This window comes from Hyla sarda, unplaced genomic scaffold (assembly GCF_029499605.1).
Source record: "Hyla sarda isolate aHylSar1 unplaced genomic scaffold, aHylSar1.hap1 scaffold_1292, whole genome shotgun sequence".
Classification (NCBI taxonomy): Eukaryota; Metazoa; Chordata; class Amphibia; order Anura; family Hylidae; genus Hyla; species Hyla sarda.
In genome coordinates, this window is record NW_026607915.1 from 89099 (window position 1) to 102846 (window position 13748).

General features: G+C 41.8%; 1 non-coding gene and 2 pseudogenes across 1 annotated transcript; all 3 read left to right on the top strand.

The window, feature by feature from the left end:
- Positions 1-1829: 1829 nt before the first annotated feature.
- Positions 1830-2037, top strand: LOC130304794 (U2 spliceosomal RNA; annotated as a pseudogene).
- A 7237-nt stretch (positions 2038-9274) lies between these two features.
- Positions 9275-9445, top strand: LOC130304797 (U2 spliceosomal RNA; annotated as a pseudogene).
- A 2091-nt stretch (positions 9446-11536) lies between these two features.
- LOC130304786 (U2 spliceosomal RNA) lies at positions 11537-11727 on the top strand. The gene has a single exon (XR_008854506.1). It is a non-coding gene; the product is annotated as a U2 spliceosomal RNA (small nuclear RNA).
- The last annotated feature ends 2021 nt before the right edge of the window (positions 11728-13748 follow it).

A 13748-nucleotide genomic window follows, 5' to 3' on the forward strand; every position in this document is an offset into this window, starting at 1 on the left:
GTGGGGTGCCTGGGAGGAGTTTATGGGAGAACCTAAACCTTTTAAAGGATGTAATTAGCGACACCAAATTAAGAAAAGGAAAGCTGGCGGTTTTATCCATAGATTTTGAAAAAGCTTTCGACAGGGTGTCACATTTTTATCTTTTTAAGGTTTTAGAGAAAATGGGTATACCTGATGGCTTTTTATTGTCTCTTAGAGCTTTTTATGATAACTGTACTAGTAAAATTTTAGTAAATGGTTTTAAGACACAGGGCGTGATTTTAAATTCCGGAGTGAAGCAGGGGTGTCCCTTGTCCCCACTACTCTTCATTTGCGCAATAGAGCCTCTTTTATGTACAATACGAAAGGATAAGCAGATCCATGGAGTCCCCCTGCCAGGAGGAGGGGGACTAGAGGCGAAGGTAGTGGGGTACATGGACGATGTTGCGGTGTTTTGCAGGGACACCCCATCGCTTCAGAAGACGCTAAAACAGATTCAATATTTTAATTGTGCCTCCGGTTTTAAAGTCAATTTTAACAAAAGTAACATTTTAAACATAGGCGGAATGCCTTTGTATGATGTGCCCGTCCCTGTGTCTGAGTCGGTGCAGATTTTAGGTGTCTCCTTTGACGAGTCTAATAATGGTTTTAATAGCTGGGACTTGGTGGCTCAAAAAATAAATAAGAAAATATGTATGTGGAACATGCGAGAACTTACAATGGAAGGGAAGGTTTTAATTACAAAAATGGTGCTTTTACCTATTTTATTGTATTTAAGTCTGGTTTTCCCACCCCCCGAAATGGTTCTAAAGAAAATAACAAAAGCTTGTTTTACTTTCTTTTGGAGTTCTAAGAGCGAAAAATTAAAGAGACAAATTGTGATAAAACCGAACTCCAGGGGCGGTAAGGATTTTCCAGATTTTAAAGCTTTCCTTTTAATAAAGTTTTTTAGCATGTGTTTTACTACTGTTTTTAAAGATAGCTACTGGTCTTATTTTGTTCGTTTTAATACTGGTTATTTTATGCGGAGGAACGGCTGGTTTTCTACAGTTTTAGGTTGCCCTTATTCTTTGAATTTACCCCCTCAATACATGATTTTAGGAAAAATTTTAAACTTATATAATTTTAAAGGTAAAAGTGTTCAGGATCTGTGCAATAGCAAAAAACTACTAAAGGAAATAAAAGAAACCAGTACCGTGACTCCCATCAAAAATTTTAACAAACAGAAGTGTATACAGATTTGGAAGATGTTGAGTATTAATTATCTTTTTAATTCACAGAAGGACCTGGCCTGGAGCTGCGCACACGAGTGTCTTCCATGCCGGGCATTCCAGCACCGAAGAGGATTATCCAACTCTGCAACCTGCCCGAGGGAGGGATGCCGACAAGAGGAGACCGTGCACCATCTAATATGGACTTGTTTTTACTCGCAGAAAATATGGACAAAGATACTCCCTCTGGTAAAAAGGATAACTGGACTAAAAGACTTAAATATTGCAGTGGTTTTTTATGGTTGCCTGGAATGCCCAACACGGACTCAAGAGACTATTGCATGGAAGATCATAAACTGTGTGAAGGCAGCTCTGTGGAAGGCCAGGAATATTTTATTGTTCAAGCATGAGGTTTTATCTGTGAAGGACATTTTATCTATCTGTTTTTATGAAATGTACCAGTACTATCTTTTAGACAAGAAGAGATTTCCGCTTTTATCTAGAAAATGGTTTTTAAAAGAATGGAATTCTATCTTGTAAAGCCACCAAGTGCCCATTTTATGTTTTAATATGTTGTAAATATGTTATTTATATGTAACTGTATTTATTGACATATTTGCACAACTTTGTTAATATTATTTAATTTTTAATAAAGTTGCCCCCGTAAGGGTAGTCAAGTTAAAAAAAAAAAAAATCTGTTCTTATCAGTTTAATATCTGATACGTCCCCTATCTGGGGACCATATATTAAATGGATTTTTGAGAACGGGGGCCGATTTCGAAGCTTGCTTCCGTCGCCCTATGCATTGACCCGATATGGCAGTATCTTCGGGTACAGTGCACCACCCCCTTACAGGGTTAAAAAGAAAGATTCCTACTTTCATTGCTACCTGCTTGCTGGCTAGCCAGCTAGCCAGCCCTGTGGGCCTTGCTGCTGCTGCAGCCAAAAAACAAAAGGTGGTGCTGCTGCTGCTTCTGCTGCTTCTGCTTCTGCTTGTGTCTGGCCGCTGTTGGAGCGTCCAGGCACAGGACTTCTGCTGCTGCTGATTAAATGGCCTCCTTAATTGGATCATTTGAGTAGCCAGCACACCTGTGCAGGTAGGGCATGACATGATAGGCAGCTGCCTTGATAGCGGGTGGGTGCTGAATGTTCCTAATTGACAAAATAAGATTAATGCTTATGAAGAAATATAAAATCTCATCCCTTCCCCAATATCGCGCCACACCCCTACCCCTTAATTCCCTGGTTGAACTTGATGGACATATGTCTTTTTTCGACCGTACTAACTATGTAACTATGTAACATAACATGGGGGGGGGGGGGTCTCCTGGCTGTTCACACAGGTGTGTCATTGCTGTACATTGACCATGCATTGCTTCTGTGGTATTGCAAAGGCAAAGACAAATGCTTCCAGCCATCCATTGCACTAATGGATTGGTCATCAGCTGGCTGTCTATGTCCCGCATCAATATAGACCAAAGTACAGAGGGTTAGGCTATGCTATTGTGCACCTACCTGATGCATCAGAAGGTGCGAGGCCCTTGCTAAATTCTGTGCACAGACTTTGAGATCTATACTTTAGACTGTATCTAAACCTGCTCCAACATGGACTGACATTCTGGCCTACTTTCAGCCGATGCGACTTGTCTGTCGCTGAACAGTCGCTTTTTAGGTATTCAGCACCTATGTATAATGTTGTAAAAATGCTCTAGAAGCTAAAGTCGCAGAAATGTCACACATATTTGGCCTGCAACTTTCTGTGCGACAAATTCAGACAGGAAAAATCAGTATAAATCCTTAGAAAATTATCCCCCAGTGTCTCCATCTGCTGGCGGTATTGAATAAGCATTGCTGCACTGATGGGGTATGCATTAGACGAAAAAAAAGAAGAAAAAGAAGAATAATACGCCCAGAAAAGAGGCGAAAAGGAGAAAAACGTAAAAAAACGTGAAAAAAAAGTAAGAGGAAGAGAAGGTAAAAAAAGGTGGAAATGGGTTTAAAAGTGATTTCGGCGGAGAAATATATATATATATATATATATATATATATATATATATATATATACGCGCACACACACACATATATATAAACGTATTCTCCGTTGAGATATTGCAGCCGCTGCTGTGTCCAGGCCCAGGAGCCTTAGCACTGTGCTGTGATGTCACTCAATACCACTGACATCACTAGGTGTAAACAACATCTCTCCTTTGCTGTGTATGTGACTATGGAGCTGTTTGGTGATGTCGTCTATTATGGCCTTCATAGAAGCAACAGGAGATTGTTGCATCCATCTAGAACCCTCAGAACTACAGTGCTATGATGTCACTCACTTCCACAGGCCTTGCAGAGTGTAAACAACAACAACCCAGCTTTGTTGTGTATGTAACCATAGGGATTTGTGATGTCACCTAGAACCTTCACAGCAGCGACAGCTTTATGAGGAGCATCAGCACTGCTCTGCCTGAGCAGAACCATCACCGCCATAGGTTGTCAAATAACCCGGGTTTAACCCACACAGGTAAGTCCAATGGGGTGCAGGCATGTCCTCTATGCTTACAGCTTCCCGTGGGTGTTGGTTTGATACCGTTTGGGGACAGCCAAGGAGGCATCTGCAGGCAACAAAGGTAGGTGTGTGCTTGTGTGTGTGTTTCCTATGCAGATCCTAAGCCCAGTGTCACATGCAAGTAGGAGGAGTAAGAAGGGTTCCTGGCAAATCCGGGTTATGGATTGCATTTAAAAAGGCCCCGTGGGAGTGCAATGGGCCCCTGTCTTGCTGCTTAGCAATAATGGTATGGGTTTAGGTTCTGCTGTGTGTACTGGTGGTTGACTGCCCCCCAGCCCAGAGTGTGCATGGAAAATTGTCTGGCAGCCTCCCTGACAGCAAGCAGTGATAGTGCCCATGAAGGGCACCTTGTTGGGCCCGCCCCTTTCACGGTTATCGCTTCTCGGCCTTTTGGCTTCGATCCCGTGCGGTTTTCCGGGCGGGTTAGGAGTTGAAAGGGGTGGTGATCGGGGCCCTCTTTGCGGGGGGCCCTGGGTTATTTTGGAGTTGCGATAGTGGGTTTCATCGCCTGCAAAAATGAGTGGAGGAGAGAGGATTCGCGGAATGGAAGACACGGTCAGGATTTTCGTCCCAACGGAACATCGGGGAACGGTTGGCCTGGACCAGATTGTGCTGGAGATTCTACGCAGGCTCCAGTACCTAAAGGTAACAGATGTATTTGCAATGCAAGATTTCCCTAGACAGGGTATTTATGATGTCACATTTGTTAATTCCGAGATTTGTCAGAGGGTCTACAAGGACCTGGAAGGAATGAAGAGAAAGAATGAGCCGGATATTATGAGGAAAGTTAAAGTAGAGCCTTTGTTTCTGAGTACAGAGAAAGTGGTCATCGTACATATGTACAATCCCAAAGTTACAGACTCAATGGTAACAAATTTTCTTTATCGTTATTGTGAAGAAGTGAAGTTTTTTGGAAAACTAAAGAACAGACATGGTTTTTTTAATTGTAAAAGGAAATATGTTGTGAAGTTCAAGAAGGATGAGTCTATGGAGGAGGGAATTAAGAGTATTCCTCAAGTTTTTTCCATTGGAGGAGAGCGTGGTTTTTGTTTTTATGAGGGGCAGCTTCAGTTTTGCCGCAAATGTCAAGCATATGGCCACGTGCAGGACGCATGTCCTGTGAAGGGTGTTGTTTGTAGGAACTGTGGCAAGACTGGGCATGAAACAAGTTTTTGCGTTGAGGAAAAGACTTGTGATATTTGTGGGAGTAATTCCCATTTGGCAAGAGGATGTCACTTATGGTACAAGAGAAGGAGTTATGCTGATGCGGCTGGAAGTAAAGGTGGACAGAGCAATGAACAGGGAATGGGAAGGAGGTCTTTTTCAGAAGCCACAGGTGTGGATGGAGGTGTGGATGGAGGTGAAAAATCTAATGTGGAGGGGGAATGTGAAGTCGGGAGGAGCGCAGGTGGTACGATTGTTAAAAATGTTGTTGCTCAGGTGGATGTGATTAAAGAGGCTTTTGTGGAGACAAGTGTGGTGGTTGAACAGGAGTATAAGAAAGTGGTCTCCACAAGTGAAGTAACATGTGCAAAGGGGGTGGAGGTCAAGAAGATTGAAACTGTGTATGGAGATGTGTTTCCTTGTGGAAGCATGAGTGGTGATGTGGAATGTCCAGACCCTGTTGTGGGGGAGGAGGAGGGAATGGAATTTCAAGAAAATGTGCAGTCATCTGAGAAGTCCCTTACACCTGCTCAGAGATTTGTCAGCAGTGATGAGGAGGATGAGGTGGGGGTGGAAAGTAAAAGAAGTAAAAAAGGAAGTTGGACTGGGGATCAAGAGGACCCAGTGGTTGGAAGAGGAGTTGAAATGGACAGGGACTCTGATCCAGGGTCGCCTGATTGTTATGAAAATGTTTTAAGGAAAGTTGAGAGTCAGAGCAGTAATTTTTAACTATGATGGATATTAAAGTTTTGATTTTATTCATTTTAGTTATTATGACTCTTATCGTAACAACCCTTAATGTCAGGAGTATTGGATCAGAAGTAAGAAGAGCTGCTATTTTTGAGGTGTTGGAGAATGTGAGAGCTGATATAATATGTTTACAGGAGTGTGCAATTAAATCTGCACCTTATGCTGATGAGTGGAGGATGGGACAATCTTTTTGGTCAACTAGTACGGATAACAAGAATGAAGGAGTTGGTTTTTTAATCAAAAATAATAATATCAAAGTTTTAAATTGCCAGATTTTAATACCCGGCCGTTGCATGGTTTTAAACTTTGAGTTTTTAGACCAGAGGATTAGAGTTTTTAACGTATATGCCCCAGCAGAGAAGAAAGAGCGGTTGGTTTTTTTAGAGTCCTTGAAGTTTTTTATCCCTGGTCGGGAAAGTACTATAGTGGCTGGTGATTTTAACTGTATCCGTACTGTTAATGACCGTGAGAGTGCTGCTGAAGTCCGAACTGACATTACCTCTAATGCTTTAAATCAATTAGTACAAGACTTACACTATATAGATGCTGGACTGATGATTGACACTGATGATAGATATACATATGTATCGGATAGTGGTCACTGTAAATCCCGGATAGATTATATTTTTGTGTCTGAAGGGATGAAGGTGGCCCGGTGTAATCAGATGATGTCGATTTTCTCAGATCATAAAATTTTATCTGCTGAAATAAGCATCTCAGAGTCCATTGCCTTTGGTAGGGGACTCTGGAAGTTGAATGTGAGTTTACTTGAAGAAGAGGAGGTAATGGCAGGTTTTAAAAATATATTTTTATCCTGTGCTGCTAAACAAGACTGTTTTAAAAATATTTTAGACTGGTGGGATTGGGCTAAAGTGAACTTTGCTGGTTATTTTAAGTCTGTTTGCATTAAGAGAGCACAGGAGAAGAGGCGGAGAGATGAGACTTTAGTTTCACAGTTGGAGACTCTCTTTAAGTTTAAGAACGCTGGTCTAGAGGTGGATGCTGAAATTTGTGAAATTAAGGAAGAGATGAAGACAAGGTTGAAGGAAAGAGGAAGGAATATTGTTTACAGGGCTAAGGTGCAACATTTGGAGGAGAATGAACAATGTAGTCGATATTTTTTTAAAAAGTGTTTTAAGCCAAAGGGGGTCTTTAAGTCGGTTTTAACCTCAAGTGGTGAGGTGGTTGGTAGGGAGATGGAGGAGGAGGTTTGTAAATTTTATGAAACACTTTTTAGTAATGAAAGTAAAGCTGCTATTAATGAAATGGAAGACTACTGTAACATTTTAGAGGATCAAATTCCAGATGAGGAGAAAGTTTTTTTGGTGGAAGATGTTAGTGAAAATGAAATTAGAATGGCGCTGAATGGAATGGCAAAAGGTAAAACCCCTGGTAGTGACGGCCTTCCAGCTGAGTTTTATGTTGTATTTTGGCCTCTTTTAAAAGATGTTTTTACTCGGGTTGTGCAATATGTTTTTAAGTTTGGGATTTTAGCTGATTCAATGAAGAAGGGAATTATCACACTAATACATAAGAAAGGTGACGAACGTGATATAAAAAATTGGAGACCAATTTCATTGTTAAACAGTGACTATAAAATTATTGCTAAAATTGTTGCAAACAGGCTTAGGAATATTATTGGCCATATGGTAGATAATTACCAAGTATGTGCTGTACCCGGGAGAAGAATTACTGATAATTTATTGATTTTAAGGGATGTTATTTATTATTGTAATTTTAATAAGGTGCCTCTTTTTGTCGAGTCAGTAGATTTCGAGAAGGCCTATGATAAAGTCGCACACAAATTTATGTTTACGGCCCTAAAACATATGGGGATCCCAATGAAGTTATTACATGTTATTAAAGGGTTATATAATGGTGTTACTGGACAAGTTTTAATGAATGGCCATGTTGGTCCTGCTTTTAAGATTTTATCAGGGGTTCGGCAGGGTTGCCCACTCTCCCCAATCCTTTTCATCTGTGTAATAGAGGCCTTGTTAAAGAATGTTCAGAAAGACAAATGTGTTAAAGGAGTTTTTATACCTGGCAGTGGTGGGAGTGATCTTAAGGTTTTAAGCTACATGGATGATGTTGTGTTTACATGTACTTCAAAAGCAGATTTGAATAGAGTGAATTTGCATATTCAAATTTTTTGCTGTGTGGCCGGAATGTGTGTAAACTGGGGCAAATGTCATTTGGTGAATTTTGGGAAATGCGAAGATGTGTTGGTGGATGGAGTAGAGATAAAGGAGAATGTGGAAGTTTTAGGGGTCATTTTTGAAAAGAATCTTAAAGGGACAGAGACTTACAACAAGCTGGACAGTAAAATTGAAAAGAAATTGAATTTTTGGAAATTGAGGAGTTTATCCCTTAAAGGGAAAGTACTTGTTATTAAGACTGTGATTTTACCTTTACTTTTATATACTGCGATGGTTTTTCCACCTGGTAAGCTTTGGATGAGGAAGACAACAAGAAGACTTTTTGTTTTCTTTTGGGGATCCAAAATGGAAAAAATGAAAAGAGAGAAGGTAATGAGTACTGTTAAGAATGGTGGATATGACTTTCCAAATATTGATTTGTTTTTAAAGTTACACTATTTTCTTTTAATTTTCAAGACGATCCAGTGCAATAGTAAAACAGCTGATATGTGTAAATATTTAGCAGGATGGTTGTTTTCTAAGTGGGGCTGGTGTGAGAGGGATCTGAGGAAACCAATGGCGCTGATTATACCTACCTTTTATGTGGTTCTTCGGTCTTTCAATGATCAGTTTAATTTGAGCTCCTTGGGGAAACCTGAAAAGAAGAAAATAGAATATGAGTTGAGAAAGAGTGAAAAATTTAATGAAGTACCATTCTGTAATATTGCACAGTCAGTTAAGATTTGGAGCCTTTTTAATTCCTTTGGTTTATCAAATAGACAAAAAGATGTGGTATGGATGTCTTACCATGGTTGCCTCCCAACTCGAGTGTTTTTAAGAGGAAGAGGAATAAGAGTGAGTGAACAGTGTCCAAGAGAGGGTTGTGGAGGTAAAGAAGATATTGTACATTTGTGGTGGGACTGTTTTTATGCCAAGGAAGTTTTTAGGCTTTTAACAAGATTTTTTATTGCACTTGTGGGTTTTAATGATTTTACTTTTGAGAAAATTTTTATCGGTCAGGACTTTAACATGAAGAATGATGCGCGTGTTACTTGGATAATTTTTTCTGTTTTTAAAGAAGTTTTATGGGACTCCAGGAATTTGCTTGTTTTTAAAAATGTTTCCATTTCTCCAAGTGAATGTAGGAGGTTGTTGCTCGGAAGACTTTTTATTGCATATTTATTAGATAAGAAGAGAATGGGAGAAGACAATGCTGAAAAGATCTGGAAATATACCCAATGGTGGAAACTGTAAGTCTGACCAGTTTATGTTTTGTTTTTTAAATGTTTTTGTTTTCCTTCAGCTTTCACCTTTTGGTTTTAAGTTCTTGACCCTCGGTTCCCTTTTTTTTGTCTTTCCGCATGATGTTTTTTCAGACATTGTTTTAAGTGACGAGTCCTGGTAGGAGACCTGATGATCGTTCAAACAATAGTCTGTAACTGAGGAAAAAAAAAAAAAAAAAAAGAAAAAAAAAAAAAAAAAAAAAATCTGTTCTTATCAGTTTAATATCTGATACGTCCCCTATCTGGGGACCATATATTAAATGGATTTTTGAGAACGGGGGCCGATTTCGAAGCTTGCTTCCGTCGCCCTATGCATTGACCCGATATGGCAGTATCTTCGGGTACAGTGCACCACCCCCTTACAGGGTTAAAAAGAAAGATTCCTACTTTCATTGCTACCTGCTTGCTGGCTAGCCAGCTAGCCAGCCCTGTGGGCCTTGCTGCTGCTGCAGCCAAAAAACAAAAGGTGGTGCTGCTGCTGCTTCTGCTGCTTCTGCTTCTGCTTGTGTCTGGCCGCTGTTGGAGCGTCCAGGCACAGGACTTCTGCTGCTGCTGACTAAATGGCCTCCTTAATTGGATCATTTGAGTAGCCAGCACACCTGTGCAGGTACGGCATGACATGATAGGCAGCTGCCTTGATAGCGGGTGGGTGCTGAATGTTCCTAATTGACAAAATAAGATTAATGCTTATGAAGAAATATAAAATCTCATCCCTTCCCCAATATCGCGCCACACCCCTACCCCTTAATTCCCTGGTTGAACTTGATGGACATATGTCTTTTTTCGACCGTACTAACTATGTAACTATGTAACATAACATGGGGGGGGGGGGGGTCTCCTGGCTGTTCACACAGGTGTGTCATTGCTGTACATTGACCATGCATTGCTTCTGTGGTATTGCAAAGGCAAAGACAAATGCTTCCAGCCATCCATTGCACTAATGGATTGGTCATCAGCTGGCTGTCTATGTCCCGCATCAATATAGACCAAAGTACAGAGGGTTAGGCTATGCTATTGTGCACCTACCTGATGCATCAGAAGGTGCGAGGCCCTTGCTAAATTCTGTGCACAGACTTTGAGATCTATACTTTAGACTGTATCTAAACCTGCTCCAACATGGACTGACATTCTGGCCTACTTTCAGCCGATGCGACTTGTCTGTCGCTGAACAGTCGCTTTTTATGTATTCAGCACCTATGTATAATGTTGTAAAAATGCTCTAGAAGCTAAAGTCGCAGAAATGTCACACATATTTGGCCTGCAACTTTCTGTGCGACAAATTCAGACAGGAAAAATCAGTATAAATCCTTAGAAAATTATCCCCCAGTGTCTCCATCTGCTGGCGGTATTGAATAAGCATTGCTGCACTGATGGGGTATGCATTAGACGAAAAAAAAGAAGAAAAAGAAGAATAATACGCCCAGAAAAGAGGCGAAAAGGAGAAAAATGTAAAAAAACGTGAAAAAAAAGTAAGAGGAAGAGAAGGGAAAAAAAGGTGGAAATGGGTTTAAAAGTGATTTCGGCGGAGAAATATATATATATATATATATATATATATATATATATATATATATACGCGCACACACACACATATATATAAACGTATTCTCCGTTGAGATATTGCAGCCGCTGCTGTGTCCAGGCCCAGGAGCCTTAGCACTGTGCTGTGATGTCACTCAATACCACTGACATCACTAGGTGTAAACAACATCTCTCCTTTGCTGTGTATGTGACTATGGAGCTGTTTGGTGATGTCGTCTATTATGGCCTTCATAGAAGCAACAGGAGATTGTTGCATCCATCTAGAACCCTCAGAACTACAGTGCTATGATGTCACTCACTTCCACAGGCCTTGCAGAGTGTAAACAACAACAACCCAGCTTTGTTGTGTATGTAACCATAGGGATTTGTGATGTCACCTAGAACCTTCACAGCAGCGACAGCTTTATGAGGAGCATCAGCACTGCTCTGCCTGAGCAGAACCATCACCGCCATAGGTTGTCAAATAACCCGGGTTTAACCCACACAGGTAAGTCCAATGGGGTGCAGGCATGTCCTCTATGCTTACAGCTTCCCGTGGGTGTTGGTTTGATACCGTTTGGGGACAGCCAAGGAGGCATCTGCAGGCAACAAAGGTAGGTGTGTGCTTGTGTGTGTGTTTCCTATGCAGATCCTAAGCCCAGTGTCACATGCAAGTAGGAGGAGTAAGAAGGGTTCCTGGCAAATCCGGGTTATGGATTGCATTTAAAAAGGCCCCGTGGGAGTGCAATGGGCCCCTGTCTTGCTGCTTAGCAATAATGGTATGGGTTTAGGTTCTGCTGTGTGTACTGGTGGTTGACTGCCCCCCAGCCCAGAGTGTGCATGGAAAATTGTCTGGCAGCCTCCCTGACAGCAAGCAGTGATAGTGCCCATGAAGGGCACCTTGTTGGGCCCGCCCCTTTCACGGTTATCGCTTCTCGGCCTTTTGGCTAAGATCAAGTGTAGTATCTGTTCTTATCAGTTTAATATCTGATACGTCCCCTATCTGGGGACCATATATTAAATGGATTTTTGAGAACGGGGGCCGATTTCGAAGCTTGCTTCCGTCGCCCTATGCATTGACCCGATATGGCAGTATCTTCGGGTACAGTGCACCACCCCCTTACAGGGTTAAAAAGAAAGATTCCTACTTTCATTGCTACCTGCTTGCTGGCTAGCCAGCTAGCCAGCCCTGTGGGCCTTGCTGCTGCTGCAGCCAAAAAACAAAAGGTGGTGCTGCTGCTGCTTCTGCTGCTTCTGCTTCTGCTTGTGTCTGGCCGCTGTTGGAGCGTCCAGGCACAGGACTTCTGCTGCTGCTGACTAAATGGCCTCCTTAATTGGATCATTTGAGTAGCCAGCACACCTGTGCAGGTACGGCATGACATGATAGGCAGCTGCCTTGATAGCGGGTGGGTGCTGAATGTTCCTAATTGACAAAATAAGATTAATGCTTATGAAGAAATATAAAATCTCATCCCTTCCCCAATATCGCGCCACACCCCTACCCCTTAATTCCCTGGTTGAACTTGATGGACATATGTCTTTTTTCGACCGTACTAACTATGTAACTATGTAACATAACATGGGGGGGGGGGGGTCTCCTGGCTGTTCACACAGGTGTGTCATTGCTGTACATTGACCATGCATTGCTTCTGTGGTATTGCAAAGGCAAAGACAAATGCTTCCAGCCATCCATTGCACTAATGGATTGGTCATCAGCTGGCTGTCTATGTCCCGCATCAATATAGACCAAAGTACAGAGGGTTAGGCTATGCTATTGTGCACCTACCTGATGCATCAGAAGGTGCGAGGCCCTTGCTAAATTCTGTGCACAGACTTTGAGATCTATACTTTAGACTGTATCTAAACCTGCTCCAACATGGACTGACATTCTGGCCTACTTTCAGCCGATGCGACTTGTCTGTCGCTGAACAGTCGCTTTTTATGTATTCAGCACCTATGTATAATGTTGTAAAAATGCTCTAGAAGCTAAAGTCGCAGAAATGTCACACATATTTGGCCTGCAACTTTCTGTGCGACAAATTCAGACAGGAAAAATCAGTATAAATCCTTAGAAAATTATCCCCCAGTGTCTCCATCTGCTGGCGGTATTGAATAAGCATTGCTGCACTGATGGGGTATGCATTAGACGAAAAAAAAGAAGAAAAAGAAGAATAATACGCCCAGAAAAGAGGCGAAAAGGAGAAAAATGTAAAAAAACGTGAAAAAAAAGTAAGAGGAAGAGAAGGGAAAAAAAGGTGGAAATGGGTTTAAAAGTGATTTCGGCGGAGAAATATATATATATATATATATATATATATATATATATATATATACGCGCACACACACACATATATATAAACGTATTCTCCGTTGAGATATTGCAGCCGCTGCTGTGTCCAGGCCCAGGAGCCTTAGCACTGTGCTGTGATGTCACTCAATACCACTGACATCACTAGGTGTAAACAACATCTCTCCTTTGCTGTGTATGTGACTATGGAGCTGTTTGGTGATGTCGTCTATTATGGCCTTCATAGAAGCAACAGGAGATTGTTGCATCCATCTAGAACCCTCAGAACTACAGTGCTATGATGTCACTCACTTCCACAGGCCTTGCAGAGTGTAAACAACAACAACCCAGCTTTGTTGTGTATGTAACCATAGGGATTTGTGATGTCACCTAGAACCTTCACAGCAGCGACAGCTTTATGAGGAGCATCAGCACTGCTCTGCCTGAGCAGAACCATCACCGCCATAGGTTGTCAAATAACCCGGGTTTAACCCACACAGGTAAGTCCAATGGGGTGCAGGCATGTCCTCTATGCTTACAGCTTCCCGTGGGTGTTGGTTTGATACCGTTTGGGGACAGCCAAGGAGGCATCTGCAGGCAACAAAGGTAGGTGTGTGCTTGTGTGTGTGTTTCCTATGCAGATCCTAAGCCCAGTGTCACATGCAAGTAGGAGGAGTAAGAAGGGTTCCTGGCAAATCCGGGTTATGGATTGCATTTAAAAAGGCCCCGTGGGAGTGCAATGGGCCCCTGTCTTGCTGCTTAGCAATAATGGTATGGGTTTAGGTTCTGCTGTGTGTACTGGTGGTTGACTGCCCCCCAGCCCAGAGTGTGCATGGAAAATTGTCTGGCAGC